We start from the raw sequence: 15,497 nt of genomic DNA on the forward strand, positions 1-15,497 counted from the left end.
AATGCTTGTAGCCAATCCTATAATAAACTATATAAAGATTTATTAAATAGGAAAAGGAAACAAGGTATTTGCAAGGGTAAAGCAGGTAAAAATATACACACATGAGTTACAATCTTAAATTTCAAAAGGTAATAGAAGTTTATATAATAAGTAATCTGTACATGTCCATTAGGGCTAACCCAGGCTAGGCAGCTGGGGATCTCTTTCTTATGCCTAGGAAACCTTGCCTCTCCACCCCCCGAGTCAAAGCAGCACGGAGATCCAGTTCCTTCTTATTAGGAGTTTCTATCCCCCTCTTTTTTATGCTCTGAGCTGTAAACTCAGCTGGTGGGAGGAATCCACTTGAATGACTCATCTTCACATGGAGGTCCTCTTCAATGTCCCACCGTAGACCATCTGGTGTCAATGGACTTTTCCCATTGGGCAGGACATAACACCTTCTGTTGGAGATCTGCACTTCAGACATGTCTCTGTCCTGTCTGTGACTTATACAGTCACAGATTCTCACAGTACAACCAATTAAATATTACCTTGCAGTATGGGATACAGATGTTATAAGTGAGATTAATGCATGCAGCAACTCACAAGCATTCAGTAAAGTCTAAACATGTTTGTATAATTCTAATATCTATTTTACTTAACACTTAACACACCAGCCAGATTGCTTCCGGCTATGTATTTGTCCGTGTTCAATGGACACATGGGAACTTTGGCAAGAGTTGGCACCTGGTCTGCTAATATCACAGAGGATTCAGAGAAGGGTGATGAGAATGATTAGGGGCCTGGGAAATTCTCATATGAAGAGAAATGGAAAAGATTGGGATTGTTTTCCTCAGAAAAATGAATCAGAGGGAACATGTTAAAAGTATATAAATTGAGTGGTCTAAAGAAGATATATCGGGTTCTCCCTGTCTCATAATACAAGAACGTAATTTCAATTAAATGAAAAGGTAGGAATTTCAAAACCGATAAACACTTTTTCTTACAACACCTAATTAAATGGTGGAATTCATTGCCAGGAAAGGCCTTGAGGCCTAGGATTTAGTAAAATTCAAATAGGAATCAGACATTTACATGGGTAACAAGAATATCTCCAGTTATAATAGCTAATAATAACAAAAAATTTGGAAGGACTATTAAAACTTATGCTTCGGAGTTTAATCTTTAGCTATTAAAGATAAACCTAAAGTGGAGGGCAGATTAGACCCCAGCTGCCTAATGCAGGGCTCTTACATCTTTCTGTGAAGCATCTGCTCCAGGCCACTGGCAGAAAGAAGATACTAGATTAGATGGACCTGAGGTCTGATCCAATCTGGCAGTTTCTATACACTGACATAATATCTAAAGAATTTACTCAGAAATATTATTGTGGAAAATTACATTGATCCCAATTCTGCATCACTAGGACTGGTGCATGGCTGTGACATAATCAGAAAAGACCAGCTGGTCTCAGAATATGACTTCAAGCAACCAGTGTCCATAACCACACGAATCCACTCCATTTCCCTAACAATAAAGAATTATTCCCTACAGTACTTTTTCTAGGGTTTGGTTCTGTCACATTTAAAATGACCTTAGTGATAGGGGTTTTCTCCACTTCTTTTGGGAGTCTGTTCCACAGCCAAATTGATCTGTCATGAAATGTATCCTAAATAGGTGCCCTATTTTTTCCCTTTCTTAATTTCATTCCCCCCCTACTGCTGCAAAAATCCACAAGTGCTGCACTAGTGAGTGATGATGAACACTTTTGGCATAGCTTACTGCTATTTTACTTTTTTTTAAACCCCTCTTAAGCAGTTTTTGGAATGTATGTGGCATTCTTTATTAGAACCTTTTTTCACAGTGTCCGTATAAGAGAAACTAGTAGGGGGGAAAACACTAAGTACCCATCACTACTTTTTAGAGTATTTCTTGTTTAATTTTTTTTTCAATCCCTTTCTGTCAATCTCTCTCTTTTGGTTTGTTTGTGGGTGTCTTTTATTTGTTTGTTTGCTCTGCTACCTTACACCCTTACCTATTGAAGCTCAGCTGCTGTTTGATATCAGTTTGTAGGCCAGCAGCCAATTTGGACTCCTATATACAAATGAAATTTGGTATATTGAGCCATTCCCAATTTAGCTTATATAGCTGATAGTGAGTGGAACAACACTTTCAGGGCCACACATTGCTGCTGAAATGTTAAAGAAGCTACAGACTTGAAGAGCAGCAGAAATTTAAAACTATCATTTCCCCCCTCTTCTGCCCCTCATTCTTTCCTCTCACCCCAAACAACCTCTCTTCACCCCTTCCTCCCCACAGGGCATCTTATCCTTTGTTTTTCCCCTGCCGGACATCTTCCAGCCCCGTACCAATCTATTGAACATATTGGGAGAAGGGATTTTTTTTGTGTGATTTTAGTAAGGAGATCCCAGCAGTGCACTGTTGGGAGCCAGTGTTACAGCCATTCACTATCAGAAAGGTTCAACTGGCCAATTAGAATGTGACTTTGGATTATCAGTGTCCATTTCTAGTCGTTATAGCCCCCTATCCCACCCTAAATCCCCTTCTTCGCTAGTTACACTCATCAAATATTTGTGGACTCTTATCATGTCTCCCTTAGTCCTCTGGTATTTTACTGATCTGGTTGGGAGTATCGGTGGCTCTAATTTGGGGGATTATAGGTATCAATGAGAATAATGGATTTGTTAATCTATGTACAAATTTTAAAACTGTTAGTTTCACCACAAGATAAGGATATCTTCAGAATCTTATATGGAGTGGAGATTTAGAATTGTCTGGAAGTGTCATCTTTATTGCTTTTAAATAATAATATCTGAGTTGCTCTGTGTTTTTTTTTTTTTTTTGCAAGTGAGTTTACTAGTGGAAGATACAAAAAGAAAGTACTTACTTTTGTCTTTTGGCTGTGGGATCCTCAATAAGGTTGAACAGTTTATCCTACAGTGGTGGTTCTTATGGGTGCCGTCTCCGGGCCCTGAATTCAGGGGTAGATCAGCTGGGAAGGGATGAAGTCAAAATAAGGAATACATGAACACCATCATGCCAACAAGGTCAAAATCTGGTCTCCCACACCTCCTCCCAGCTAGCTGAATATGTCTCTGTATGATAAAGCCATGGAACGTATGAAATTAGTGGGAATGCATGCAGTGTCACCATGTTACAATTCTACTGCTGTTTTTTAGAATTTGAAGTTCAGCAACAGACTGACAGCTACACCTATTCTCCTGTTCTTGGGGGGACAAGGAGGAGAATCAAGCCTCATAGTAAACAAGATCTAAGTGACTTGCCTATGTCACACAGAAAATCTGTGACAGAGCCAGGAATTGCCCATGATTCTGTAGGTTCCAGTCCAGTGCCTTAAACACAAAAGCATCTTTACCATATAAACCCCTAGATAATTCTTCTCAGACAGATTTTTCAAGGCCCAGAGATTAGTGGCAGATTTTTGGAGTAAGAACTCTAGGCTGCAACTCACTTGGCTAGTGCTCTTTCTTTTCTAACTTCTGGCTTCTACTGGCAGTGCTTCATGTTTCAACCTGAAACAGTTTTAAAGGGGAAGAAAATTAAACTATTGGAGGAGACTAACATGCTTATGGACACTATTACCTCTCAAATAGTTAATGGCTCACTTCTCAGTTAAACATTTATTTCTTTTCAAATAAGTTAAAGTTGGCAGGCTTCTGGCTAGGCTAGTTAGAGCACAAATAAGTAGTAATCATAGGATCACTGCAACTGATAAGCAGTATGCTAGAGAAAATAAGAGCAGTAAATTATTTTCTGAATAAAAAGTGTCTCTGTACTTCACAGGTAGAATTGTCAGTCAGTTGATCTAGAGTGTTTATACAACACAGTCTTTAGTGTACCTTATTCATACAAAAGGATCACAACATGATACATAGGCAATTACAGTCCATATATGCAAATACGAACAATGTGTGAAGGTATCAATGTAACATGCAGGAAGACATGATGGGGGTATGATTTTAAAAAGAGTACAAAGGCCAAGGTTTGGGGATGATGCCGGAGCCCAGGAAAACTGGGAGCTTAAAGAGCAGGGATTAGTTGTTTTGCTAGAGACGTGAAGCATTGGGACAGGATCTGAAGAGAAAGCCATAGGTGTAGAGAGTTCTCTACCATTCACCTTGAAGAGACAGGAAAAGGTCAAAAAGAAGTCTGATGTTTGAGCAGCTGGGAATTGGGTTAGAGAAAAGGAAGCAATTGGATGGTGTGATGCAAGTCTATGGAGGGTCGTGAAGAAAGAGGAAGATTTGGTACTGGATTCTGAAATGATTAGAAAGCCAATGGACATTTCTGAGGCTGGGATTAATATTTTTATGTACACTTCAGATGACAATGTGGAGATTTTTCAAATCTTCAACTAAAATCATGGTTGATACTCAAGCAAAGAGTACTTGTTAGAATGCACTGAACTCCCTAGAGGATATGTGCTAGAACTGAATGGTAATGTAGAGTCAAGCTCTCTTCTCAGTGCTATCCAGAATCATTGTTTTCTGATCCCCTCCATCCAGGCAGCAGTAATGAAAAGGCAAGGCTAATTATTAGCTTCTTGTGGTGGGGTATCTGTCCTACACAAAGCCTGAAGGAGTAAATTAGGTCAATTAACCTTAGGCTGCACCTGGAGGAAACCTAGGGCATGCTATGGCCTATTACAGATGAAATCCAGCTTGAGGGAGGAGCTGGTCAGGATCTATCAAGAGAGGAAATTGCACTCCCTGATACAAGGGGAAGAGCAGGAAGTGGTCCAGGGAAGGTACAATAAGGGTTGGGAGAGTAAAAGCCTATAGATGCTGGGTTGAGGGTCCCTGGAGTGGAATCAGGTGTAGAGGGTGGGCCTGGGTTTCTCTACTAGCCACTGGGGGAGTGGCACAGACCAGGCAATGGGGAGCAGACTGCCTGGGACAGTTTGCCTCAAAGGGCTTGTGATACCCCAGAAGTGGGGAGAACTTTAACGTGGTTTGGCTGGAGGGCTAAGCTATGAAGAGGATGTTGCTGTCGCCAACAGTGCATTAGAGGCTATGAAGTTAGTGAGTGAAATGATGGATTGAGTAACCGCAGGAAGGAATGTTTGACCAGGTGGCAGAGCTAATTCCCCATCTGAGCCACAAGGAAGTGCCACAGAGCAGTGAGTGGACCACCCCATCAAATTTCTCTGAAGCCTCTCAGTTTTAAACTTTAAGTGCACATGCACTTGTTTAAAAACACAAAAGTTGCTCCTTACAACAGGTAGGAACAAAACTAGATTAGTTTGTCTCTCCTTTCAGATTTCCCAGAAACAAATTACATTAAACATTATCAGACACAGAGGCTCAGATCATAGGCGCCAACTTTCTGCAGCGCCAGTGGATGCCCGTGTCCCCCTGCCCCTTTCACTGCCCCTGGCCCCGCCTTGACTCCACCCTGGCCCCGCCCCATGGCCCTGCCCCCATTCCAATCACATCCCCAAAGTCCCCGCCCTAACTCCGCCCGTCCCTGCTCCTATTGGATCCCTTCCCCAAATCCCCACCCTGGCCCCGCCTCTTCCCGCAGCACGCCGCGTTCCCCGTCCTCCCCCCTCCCTCCCTGCCCCGCGAATCAGCTGTTTTGCAGCACAAGTGCTGGGAGGGAGGGGGGGAGAAGCAGGACACAGTGGCACCTCGTGGAGGAGGCAGAGGCAAGCTGGAGCAGGGGGGCGGGGTGGAGAGCTGCCGGTGAGTGCTGAACACCCCACCAATTTTTTTCCGTGGGTGCTCCAGCCCCACAGCACCCACGGAGTCGGCACCTATGGCTTAGATGTAACTAGGAAAAGCCTTTGTTGATGCTTGTACAGTGTGCTGCTCCTAGGAAGAGTTGGGTGGTAGCTGGGCACACCCTGCCTTCCTGCTCATGAAATTCATGACCTCTTTCCCAGCTCCCACAGAACCTTTTAGTTCCCAAATCCCAACTCTCTAAGGTTTGTCTACCCATTAGTGTAGTTGTCTACACTATAAGTTAGTGCACAGTAAGCCAGGATATAAATCTACAGTGCACCAGCTTGCCATGTGCTATTGTAACCCACACACCTTCTGGGTGTGGTGTTCTGTCCTATCTAGTGGCACTGAGACCACTTAGAGAGAGAGATTAATGAGTCTGCTCTACAGCAGACTTGCCAAACCTGTGAAAAAATGCAGAAGTTGGGCTTGTTTTTGGCTTAATTGGCTTGTGAGTTGCTTGTTGGCTAGTTTTTGCCTTGCAGCTTGTTGCTTGTTGTAGCTTGTAGCTTGTTGCTTTTATTTATTTTTTTTTTTTTTGGATCGGCTCCTGGCAAGCAGGGGAGAGAGTCAGGGGTGCACAGCGGGCCCACCACAGTCCCAGACTGCACGCTGGGGAATCTAGTCACATAGAGTATTGGGGTTCTCAGGGATTGGCTTGTTTTGGCCTTGTTTTGAAATGGGATTAGCTTGTTTTTTGGCTTATTGTGAAAGGCGGGGCACTTATTTACCACATGAAAGTTGGCAACTGTGCTCTACAGCCTTAGCTAACAGCCATATGACTTTTAGCTCATGCAGTAGTGGCTCATGCATTAAGCTCTGGAGGTCCCAGGTTTGATCCTGCCTGCCGACGACCAGGGTCTGTCGGTGTTACGCTGTCTCACCATGTGGACACTGCTACAGCACAGTGAAAGTTCCAGGGTGTGGCTTAGCAAACTGTGCTTTAAGTTGGTTCACACCTTGGCTTGCTGTGCACTAATTTGCTGTGTAGATAAGCTCTAAATCAATGAGACAAAATAGCTCCAGGGATATAGCAATATTCAGAAAGTTTCCAAACAGAAAGCAGGTGTGTGCACAGTATTGAAGTGCACCATTCCCATGCCCTGCTTTTTTTGCCACCCAACCAAACTATGTATGCCACACTTTTCTTACCATCCTTCTCCCCATGTATTCCAGTTCCTGTGGCTTGGTTCCACTTCTGCCGGGCCCTACTCCACACCTAGAAATTTTGCACTTTTCACTTTGGAGCCTAACTATTCCTCCTGTGGCAGCAGTAACGTAGGCAGGGCCCCCATTGATTTGTGGCCTGTCAAACATGAATCCTGGCACTGTGGCTGCTGGGGTATGATTTATACCTCCAGACAGCTCTGTGTCCTTTGAGCTCTGATATGCTCTGCTGCTTTATTGACAATGTAACAAAGAACGAAGTGTCTGAACCTCCCATAGGTGTTGGTATTAGAGATGGGTGAATTTCATGAAGTTTGGGAAATTGTAAACTTCTCAAACGACTTTTTAGGTTCTCAGGGCTTGAAAACTAGTTCAAGTTCATGGTCCTTTCCCCCTCCTGTAACTTAAAACTATATTATCTTTGGAGGAAAATTCAATTTAAAAAAAAAATTCTACCTAAAGGGGAGTATGTGTGTTGTACTCGGGATAGCCTCAGGGCCAGCTTTAGGCACTGCGGGGCCCGATTCGAAAGAGCTGCCGCCGAAGACAGCGGCAGGACTTTGACGGCAGCTCTATTGGCTGCTGGTGCCTACGGCGGCGAAGGATCCTTAGGGACATTGCGGGGCCCTCTTAGGGGCTCGAGGCCCGATTCGGGGGAATTGGGTGAATCGCCCTAAAGCCAGCCCTGGATAGCCTAATTTGTGGAAATTATTCTATCATGTATACAGTATAGTCTTTTTAATTACGTATGTTACAGGCTTTAAAAAAGATACCTTACAATTTAAATACTATATTTATTAGATTTTTTTCTCTTCCCCTTTCTACTCCTTTTTCAGTTATTTCTCCTAAGCAAGGAAACAGGGGAGGTTAGACTCTGAGTTCATGAAAATGTTCACTCATTGCACATGCAAAAACCAGCATTTGTAAGTAATGTGCCACTCGTGGAAATTATCCATTTACATGTACATATGGAAGGTTTTGCTGGAACGAGTGCACATGCTCTTTTTGTGGGCACACCTGTTGTGCCTTCCTTTGAACACATGGCCATTAATGTCAGCTAAGCAGCATGCCTCACACATTTAGAATTCCGAGGGGAATGATTTTTATGGAGGGGGGGGGAGGGGAAACAATGAATGCATTTTTTCCAACAATGATGAAAATGTCAAGATTGTGCTGGAATGTAGACTTTTTTGTGTAAGGTCATTTTCTTTTCTTTTGTGATGGAGTCAAGAAGTGTTGTGCTATTTATATGATGTGCCAGGGGTCTTACTGCTAACCTTGGTGCTACAAGATAGATACAATAGAAACTTGACAATCCTCACATTGCTAATCTGCACACTTTATAATTTGCACACAAAAATAGTGCTGTAGTGAAGTCTCATTCTTTTTACAAAGAACACTACAAAGTATTTACTAGTACATTAGGAAATAATGCTATCATAAATAATTAACACTAAACTGCAGTTGTCAAAATAAATACAGTACATTCTGTGATGCATTAGCCTCACTATTTTATTGTGTTGGATCATTTACAAATTTAGACACTATCAGCAGGTCTCCCAGTTACTGGTATGAATTAGAAGGATTCTTCTGTTAGTTTTAAATATTTCAAACGGGTATAACTTGGGGGAGGGGGAGAAGGAGGATATATATATATATTTTACATTTAAAAAAAAATGGCAGCTCTCTGAAGCTCCTTGGGGGGTTGGCATGTGAGACTCAGTCCCAGGGAGTTGGGTTAGTGGTAGGAGCTGTAAACATATTTATGGGATAAACTTTGGAACTTGCTCTAGAGCCAGCTAGCCTCCTAATATGTGTCTATTAATTTAGTATCTGAGTGCAAATTATATAGTTTCAGGTTACATCAATTCCACCTGAGCAATGACCAAACTCTCCTCCTTCCACCTCACTCAGTTTAGAGCCATTTTCTAAAAATAAATCAATGGGAAAACTATGGTCTATTTAAAATCAATGGCAAAGCTCCAATGACATCACTGGAGCCAGGATTTCACCCCTAGTCCAGGTGACTGTCTTAGGGTTTGTCTACACTGCAGTGTAAGCCCAGGGTCCACAGGCTCTTGGTATGAAAGCCCAGAGCTTATGTCCACACTCATTGCTGATCCTGGGTTAAGAATTTTTGAGCCTGGGCCCCAGATCAGGACTCCAGCATCCAGACTGCAGTATGCAGACCTGAGTCCGTTCAACCATATCACAGACTATATTGCACCCTCCTGAAATGTGGCCACTTTAGCCCTTTTTCATGGTGCAGTGTGGGAAAACTTGACTTTCCACCTTGCATGTTGCAGGAAGTTGTGGCAGCCTGCCAGCACATCCTGCTGAGCCATCATTTTGGTCTGCATACTCTCTGCAACCAGAGCCAGCAACATGGAGGAGTCACCATTTGAAGAACTTTTGCTTGGGCTTTTGCTCCCACTTCAGGAAAGCGGCAGAGCTTCCATGAGGTGCTGGTGGACATTTCAGTGGCCTTTTTTGACCCACTAAAGGCACCTGACAGAGCAGGCGGGTGACAATACAGAGATGGAAGACTCAAACTGGCAGCTGCTGCTTTATAACTCTTGGTATAGCTGCTGATGCCCCCTATGTAGACTGGTGCAGGGCCACAAGTGCAGACTGGTGGTGTCACATCATCATGCAGACCTGGGATGATCAGAAGTGGCTCCAGAACTTTTGCATGAAGAAAGCTACATGTTTTGGGGAGAGTCTTGTGAGCAACATGCCCTGACCCTCTGGTGTCATGACACATGTACAAGGACAGACATATTAGTCCAGAAGCAGGTTGCTATAACAGACTGCTACAGATCTGTTACTAACCAGTTTAGTGTTGGAAAGTCAACTGTGAGTAAAGTGGTGGTGAAAGTTTCTGAGACAGTCAGATGTATGATTTACCCAATGGTGGTGGGTGTAAACAATGTTCCTGAGGTGATTGGAAAGCTCATTCTCTCAAAACCAGTGAACTGTGCTGGGGCTATTGATGGGATTCATGTCCACAGTTTGCCCTCCTCGGGGAGCAAATGAGTACATAAACCACAAAGAGCATTGTTTATGCAGGCCCTTGTGGACCACAGAGGCCAATTTATGGACCTCAAGATGTGCTGTAGTCGAAAGGTTCATGATGCAAGGGTTTTCCGTCAGTCAGGAGCCTACCTTTATGGATAGGCTGGGACACTATTCCCACCAAATGACATTGTCATAAATGGAGTAACTGTCCTCACTGTCGTTCTGGGGGACCCTACATTCTTTATCTTGGCTTATGAAACCATATCCAGCTCTCAGAGGGCCCCGCAAAATGTTTATTTACATTCTCAGCAGCTGTAGAATCGTGGCTGAATGTGCATTTGGCAGACAGCGCCAGTGGGATTTCACTCTATAGATGCATTTGGATTCCAGTGTCATCAACGCTATCTGCATTATTGCAAAGAGCACAGCAATCCACACTCTTTGTGAAGCCAAAGATGAGCCATTTGCCCTTGAATGGACCTATGGCAGTAATGGATTGCTGAACCAATACGCTCAACCAGACAGTGCACCAATCACAGTGCAGGATGTTCCTGGGCAACAGAAATCAAGGCTGCTCTGTGCTGCTACATTATGGACTTACACAGGCCTATGGAAAAAGGAGAATAGCACATTTCTGACTGTTTTTGTACAGCAGTGTGTACAGTGAATGAGGTACTATCACATCACGGGGTGCAATGGGAGTGGGTACTGTCATACACAATGAAAGTGTGTCATTAATTTTTATTTTGGATGACATAACTGTTAATGTAATGGGGGGATTATGTATTTACATTATTGATGTACACAGATATACTGATATTATTTAGATATAACTTGTCTATTGTACCTTACCCTGTTTATCTTTATTATTCAAAATACACATTATACGATGTGATGGCAATAAAGTTTCTTAGTAAAATAAAAGCGTTTATTTGTCCTACAAAAATAACCATATTAAAATATTGCCAGGAAGGCCAGCTGCCACTAGAACATTGAAGCAATAATAAAAACCAATATCACAACCGCTAATAAAACAACATGCCTAAGCCAAACACTGAACAATGCAAACAGTGCCATCAAAGAAAAACCCAATTTTGCATGTCCTCCTTTCCCTTTCTTGTGCATTTAGCACAGGCTTGTCGCCACTGCACAGGAGCCTACAGGGCTGTAGCAGAGTGCAAGGCGCAGGGAGTCTGTGTAGGGCTCACTGCATGCAGTGGTGGTGTGGTGTGTGTGTGGGGGAGCACCATGGAGGTTGAAATGTGCTGCTAGGAGTAGATTTGCCCTGCCCAGCTGCTAAGTCAAGTCACAGTTGCATGGGCCACTCAACCATGGAATTGTCTAAAGTGTTCCTGGTATGCAGCGCATGGGATCATGGAGGGGACTCAGGCCCCATCATAGGCGCAGCACGAGCATGCACTCTTTTGGCCACTAGCGAAAGCAGCTCCTCAAACAGGTCTTTCCGCTGTGCTCTCTAATGTCCCTCAACCAACGTTTCTGTTCCAGGAATTGTGATGCAAGTGTCCGCTCCTGCTCTGCAGTTCTGTTCTCAGGGTGTGTAGGATTTGCTGTGCCTTTCCGCTTGCCATGAATCTTTCTCTCTTTGGTACTGCAACTGTTGGCCCTGTCCAGAATGTCACCATAAGTTGTTCATGGAAATCTTCCTCTTGGACCGGTTCATGAGGGTAGGGAGACCCAGGCTTCTGCTTAGAGGTGCCTGCAAGCAGATATAAAGCCACATTATTTTCTCAGTGATTCATACATGGTTCAGTGCATGGGCACAGAATAAATCCTTGTGCAATTTCAAGGGCAAAATAGGATACTTTGTAAAACTGAACTTCAATGTAGTATGTGATAAATGCTTCAGATCCTAGAAGCTCCATGGACACAACTGAGTTAGTACTGGTGAAAAGAGTATGCAGAGAAAGGTAAGTAAAAAAAACTTTTTTTTAAATGCAGACCACCTGAGTTTTTGGGGGGAAGGGAGTGGCTGTAGCACACCATATTTTGGAGGCCATAACAATTCTTGGGGTTCCTGACTGGCAAAGAGATTCTATTCCAAGCTTCTGGTGGCAAGCCAGCTGTGTATGTCACCAAAGTATTCAAATTTATGGTGACTGAACAACATATTTACATGTGGAGTGGGTTGGTCAACTACTGAGGTAGCCCTGGAAAATACACCCTGACCCAAAATGTGGCTACCTATCTGGAGTTTCTGCTATAGGAAAAGTTTGCAGCTCTCAGCACTGAGGATTCAGTCAGAATTCATGAGGGAATCAAAAGGATGCTGTTAGCATCCATATGGATTACTGCCTCCCCACGACTTCCACTGCAGCCTTTTATGACTGCATGCGAACACATGCTAATACCACAGCCACACCCATGCCCCTTCCAGCACATTTCTGGACTGCATACAACCCCTCCCCCACTCCAGCTGTGTTTTGGACAAATGATTTTTGTCACCCAATGACTCCATTTAGCTTTAATGGACTACATCTGTAAATGGACTACATTTCCGTCTCTTCCACCTCCAACAGTTCACTGTTTACAGGTGTCACATTATAAGTTGTGTTAGTACAGAGTGGTATAACTTAAGTTTTATTTTTAAAACACCGACACATCTTAGCAAGAATGCACAAGTTTCTAGTAAAGCATTTTAAAATGCTTGTTTCACTGTTTACACTTACTGGTCTCCATTGTGAGTGCCATGTGGTGGGGGATGAGGAGGGGGGAGTGCCAAGGTGCTGGTGTGCAGTTTGCGATTAGTGTATACCTGCTGCTGCCCATGGCTTGTAATTTTTGCATTGGTTCTTAACCCAGAAATCCCTCCCATTCCTATATTAATAAAAACAAACATTCAGCCAGCAACTTACCAGGATCCAGGGCAAGTTGTCTTCTGTTTCTGCTGCTATTTCTTTGGCAGGCCATCCTTGATGGGTAGAGGGGTATCAAAAGCTCCTCCAAGTAAGGTCCTGGGATATGCTGCAGCTGCTCCAACGGCAAAGCCTCCTCAGGCACCTGGTTCAGTACGAGAGTCTGGCAGAGCCCAATGGGGCACCTGGTGGCTCCCCTCTGGTCCTATTTCTGGATATGGGGGTCAGAAGGTAGCCATCTTGGCTGATCAGGCCAGTGTGAAACACTGTTAGCCCAGTGCTGGGTGCAGTATCCAGCAGCTGATCAAACTCCTTGTAAAAGCGGCAGTGAGTTAGCAGAAGTGCAGTTTTCATCCATGGCTTTCTGGTAATTAGTCTTGAGCTGCTTAATCCACTGGCAGTGGTCACGCGTTCAGTGAATCCCCAGTGCTGCCACCTTCTTTTCTGTCTCTTGGGATACATAGTCACTCCTGGTTCTCTTACTAAACTGAACTTTTTGCTTGTTTCACACCAGAGATCACCACAATCTGGCTGTGCTCCTGTGATCCAGAAGCAGCATGTTTGGAAAAGGACTTCTTATGGTTGGTGGCCATTGCAAACGCAGGAAAAGGTTCACTGTGTTTGCAGCTCAGTGGTCAGAATAAAATAGAAGGGTTAAATGCCATTTTGGGGGAGTCAGTTAGCTGCTTCTGGGCTAGAGAGAATAAAGAACACTTGCCCATGGGATTGTGGGGTAGTGTTGATGGACTCTCAGGGCCGAAGTCAGGGATGGCCCAGGCTTGAGCTGCATCTGCATTGCAAAATTATGGAGTTTGAGCCTGAGTCTCAGTGGGATCTGGGCTTGAACCCACACCACTTGTGGGGTCCTGGGTCCCAGATCCAAGTTAGACAGAATTGTATGTGTAGAGAGAAGGAGGTTTAGGCTCAAGTCTGAGTCTGAGTTCTAGCTAACATTGACATGGAGCCATACCCTTAGAGAGTTGCTGGGGTCAGTCTACATCTTTATTACTGGGAAAAGGCCTGCTTAAAGAAAGAAATAAGCCTTACATCATGCCCTAAAGTTGTCAAGACTAGGACTCAGCATGATCTCCTGCAGTTATGAACTCCACAGCTGAAGACCTTCCATTAAGAACACTATGCTCATGACCTCTTTGAGTTCAACTTGTTAGCTATGTCCCTATAATTTTAGTTGGCATGCTGGATATGGAGGAAAGGCACCGATCTGTTAGACAGTTCAGTCTTAACCTATTGAAAGGCATAAGGACTATAACCTTGTAATAAACTCAGAATTGGAACAGGAGCAGATTTTGGAAAGTGAATGTTATGTGTTTTTGATGGTCAATGTAATGCATAGAATCATAGCAGATTAGCATTGGAAGAGACCTCAGGAGGTGATCTAGTCCAGCCCCCTGCTCAAAACAGGACCAACACCAACTAAATCTTCCCAGCCAGGGTTTTGTCAAGCCGGGTCTTAAAAACCTCTAAGGATGGAAATTCCACCACCTCCCTAGGTAACCCATTCCAGTGCTTTGCCACCCTCCTAATGAAATAGTTTTTCCTAATATCCAACGTAGACCTCCCACACTGCAACTTGAGACCATTGCTCCTTCTGTCATCTGCCACCACTGAGAACAGCCGAGCTCCATCCTCTTTGGAACCTTGCAGGTAGTTGAAGGCTGCTATCAAATTCCCCCTCACTCTTCTCTTCTGCAGACTAAATAAGCCCAGTTCCCTCAGCCTCTCCTTGTAAGTCATGTGCCCAAGCCTTCTAATAATTTTCTAATTGGATTCTCTCCAATTTGTCCACATCCTTTCTGTAGTGGGGGGCCCAAAACTGGACGCGGTACTCCAGATGTGGCCTCACCAGTGCTGAATAGAAGGAAATAATCACGTCCCTCGATCTGCTGGCAGTGCTCCAACTAATGCAGCCTAATATGCCGTTAGCCTTCTTAGCTACAAGGACACATGGCTGACTCATATCCAGCTTCTCATCCACTGTAATCTCCAGGTCCTTTTCTGCAGAACTGCCGCTTAGCCAGTCGGTCCCCAGCTTGTAGCAGTGCATGGGATTCTTCCGTCCTAAGTGCAGGACTTTGCACTTGTCCTTGTGAACCTCATCAGATTTCTTTTGGCCCAATCCTCCAATTTATCTAGGTCACTCTGGACCCTATCCCTACCCTCTGCATAGCTACCTCTCCCCCCCAGCTTAGTGTCATCGCAAACTTGCTGAGTGTGCAATCCATCCCATCATCGAGATCATTAATGAAGATATTGAACAAAACTGGCCCCAGACCCAACCCCTGGGGCACTCCCCTTGATACCAGCTGCCAACTAGACATCGAGCCATTGAATTGGAGTATCCCTTTCTATATTTTGTGCACCCTCAACGTTTCAGAAACCACCAAAACCCTCCAGAGCATCAGTATGTCTATGTAGCTAGACCTGGTATAAATATATAGAGATATACCTATCTCATAGAACTGGAAGGGACTCCAAAAGGTCATTGAGTCCAGCCCCCTGCCTTCACTAGCAGGGCCAAGTACTGATTTTTTTGCCCCAGATCCCTAAGTGGCCCCCTCAAGGATTAAACTCTCAGCCCTAGGTTTAGCAGGCTGATGCTCAAACCACTGAACTATCCCTCCCCCATGTTGTATGTAGTTAGTAAATATGGTTATTTGGACATCACTGTGCCTAT

General features: G+C 44.1%; 1 long non-coding RNA gene across 7 annotated transcripts in view; it reads left to right on the forward strand.

The window, feature by feature from the left end:
- Nucleotides 1–15,497, forward strand: part of LOC112060214 (uncharacterized) — a 33,335-nt gene that overhangs the window by 9,536 nt on the left and 8,302 nt on the right. For 6 of the 7 annotated variants that reach the window (XR_006173273.2, XR_010598028.1, XR_006173277.2 and 3 more), the window contains one exon: nt 9,218–13,384. The exons of the other annotated variant lie outside the window; for it this stretch is intronic. This is a non-coding gene — a long non-coding RNA (uncharacterized LOC112060214). Of the gene's footprint in view, nt 1–9,217; nt 13,385–15,497 lie in introns of those variants that run through there. 7 annotated transcript variants of the gene reach the window in all.

The sequence above is a fragment of the Chrysemys picta genome, chromosome 2 (assembly GCF_011386835.1).
Source record: "Chrysemys picta bellii isolate R12L10 chromosome 2, ASM1138683v2, whole genome shotgun sequence".
Taxonomy (NCBI): domain Eukaryota; kingdom Metazoa; phylum Chordata; order Testudines; family Emydidae; genus Chrysemys; species Chrysemys picta.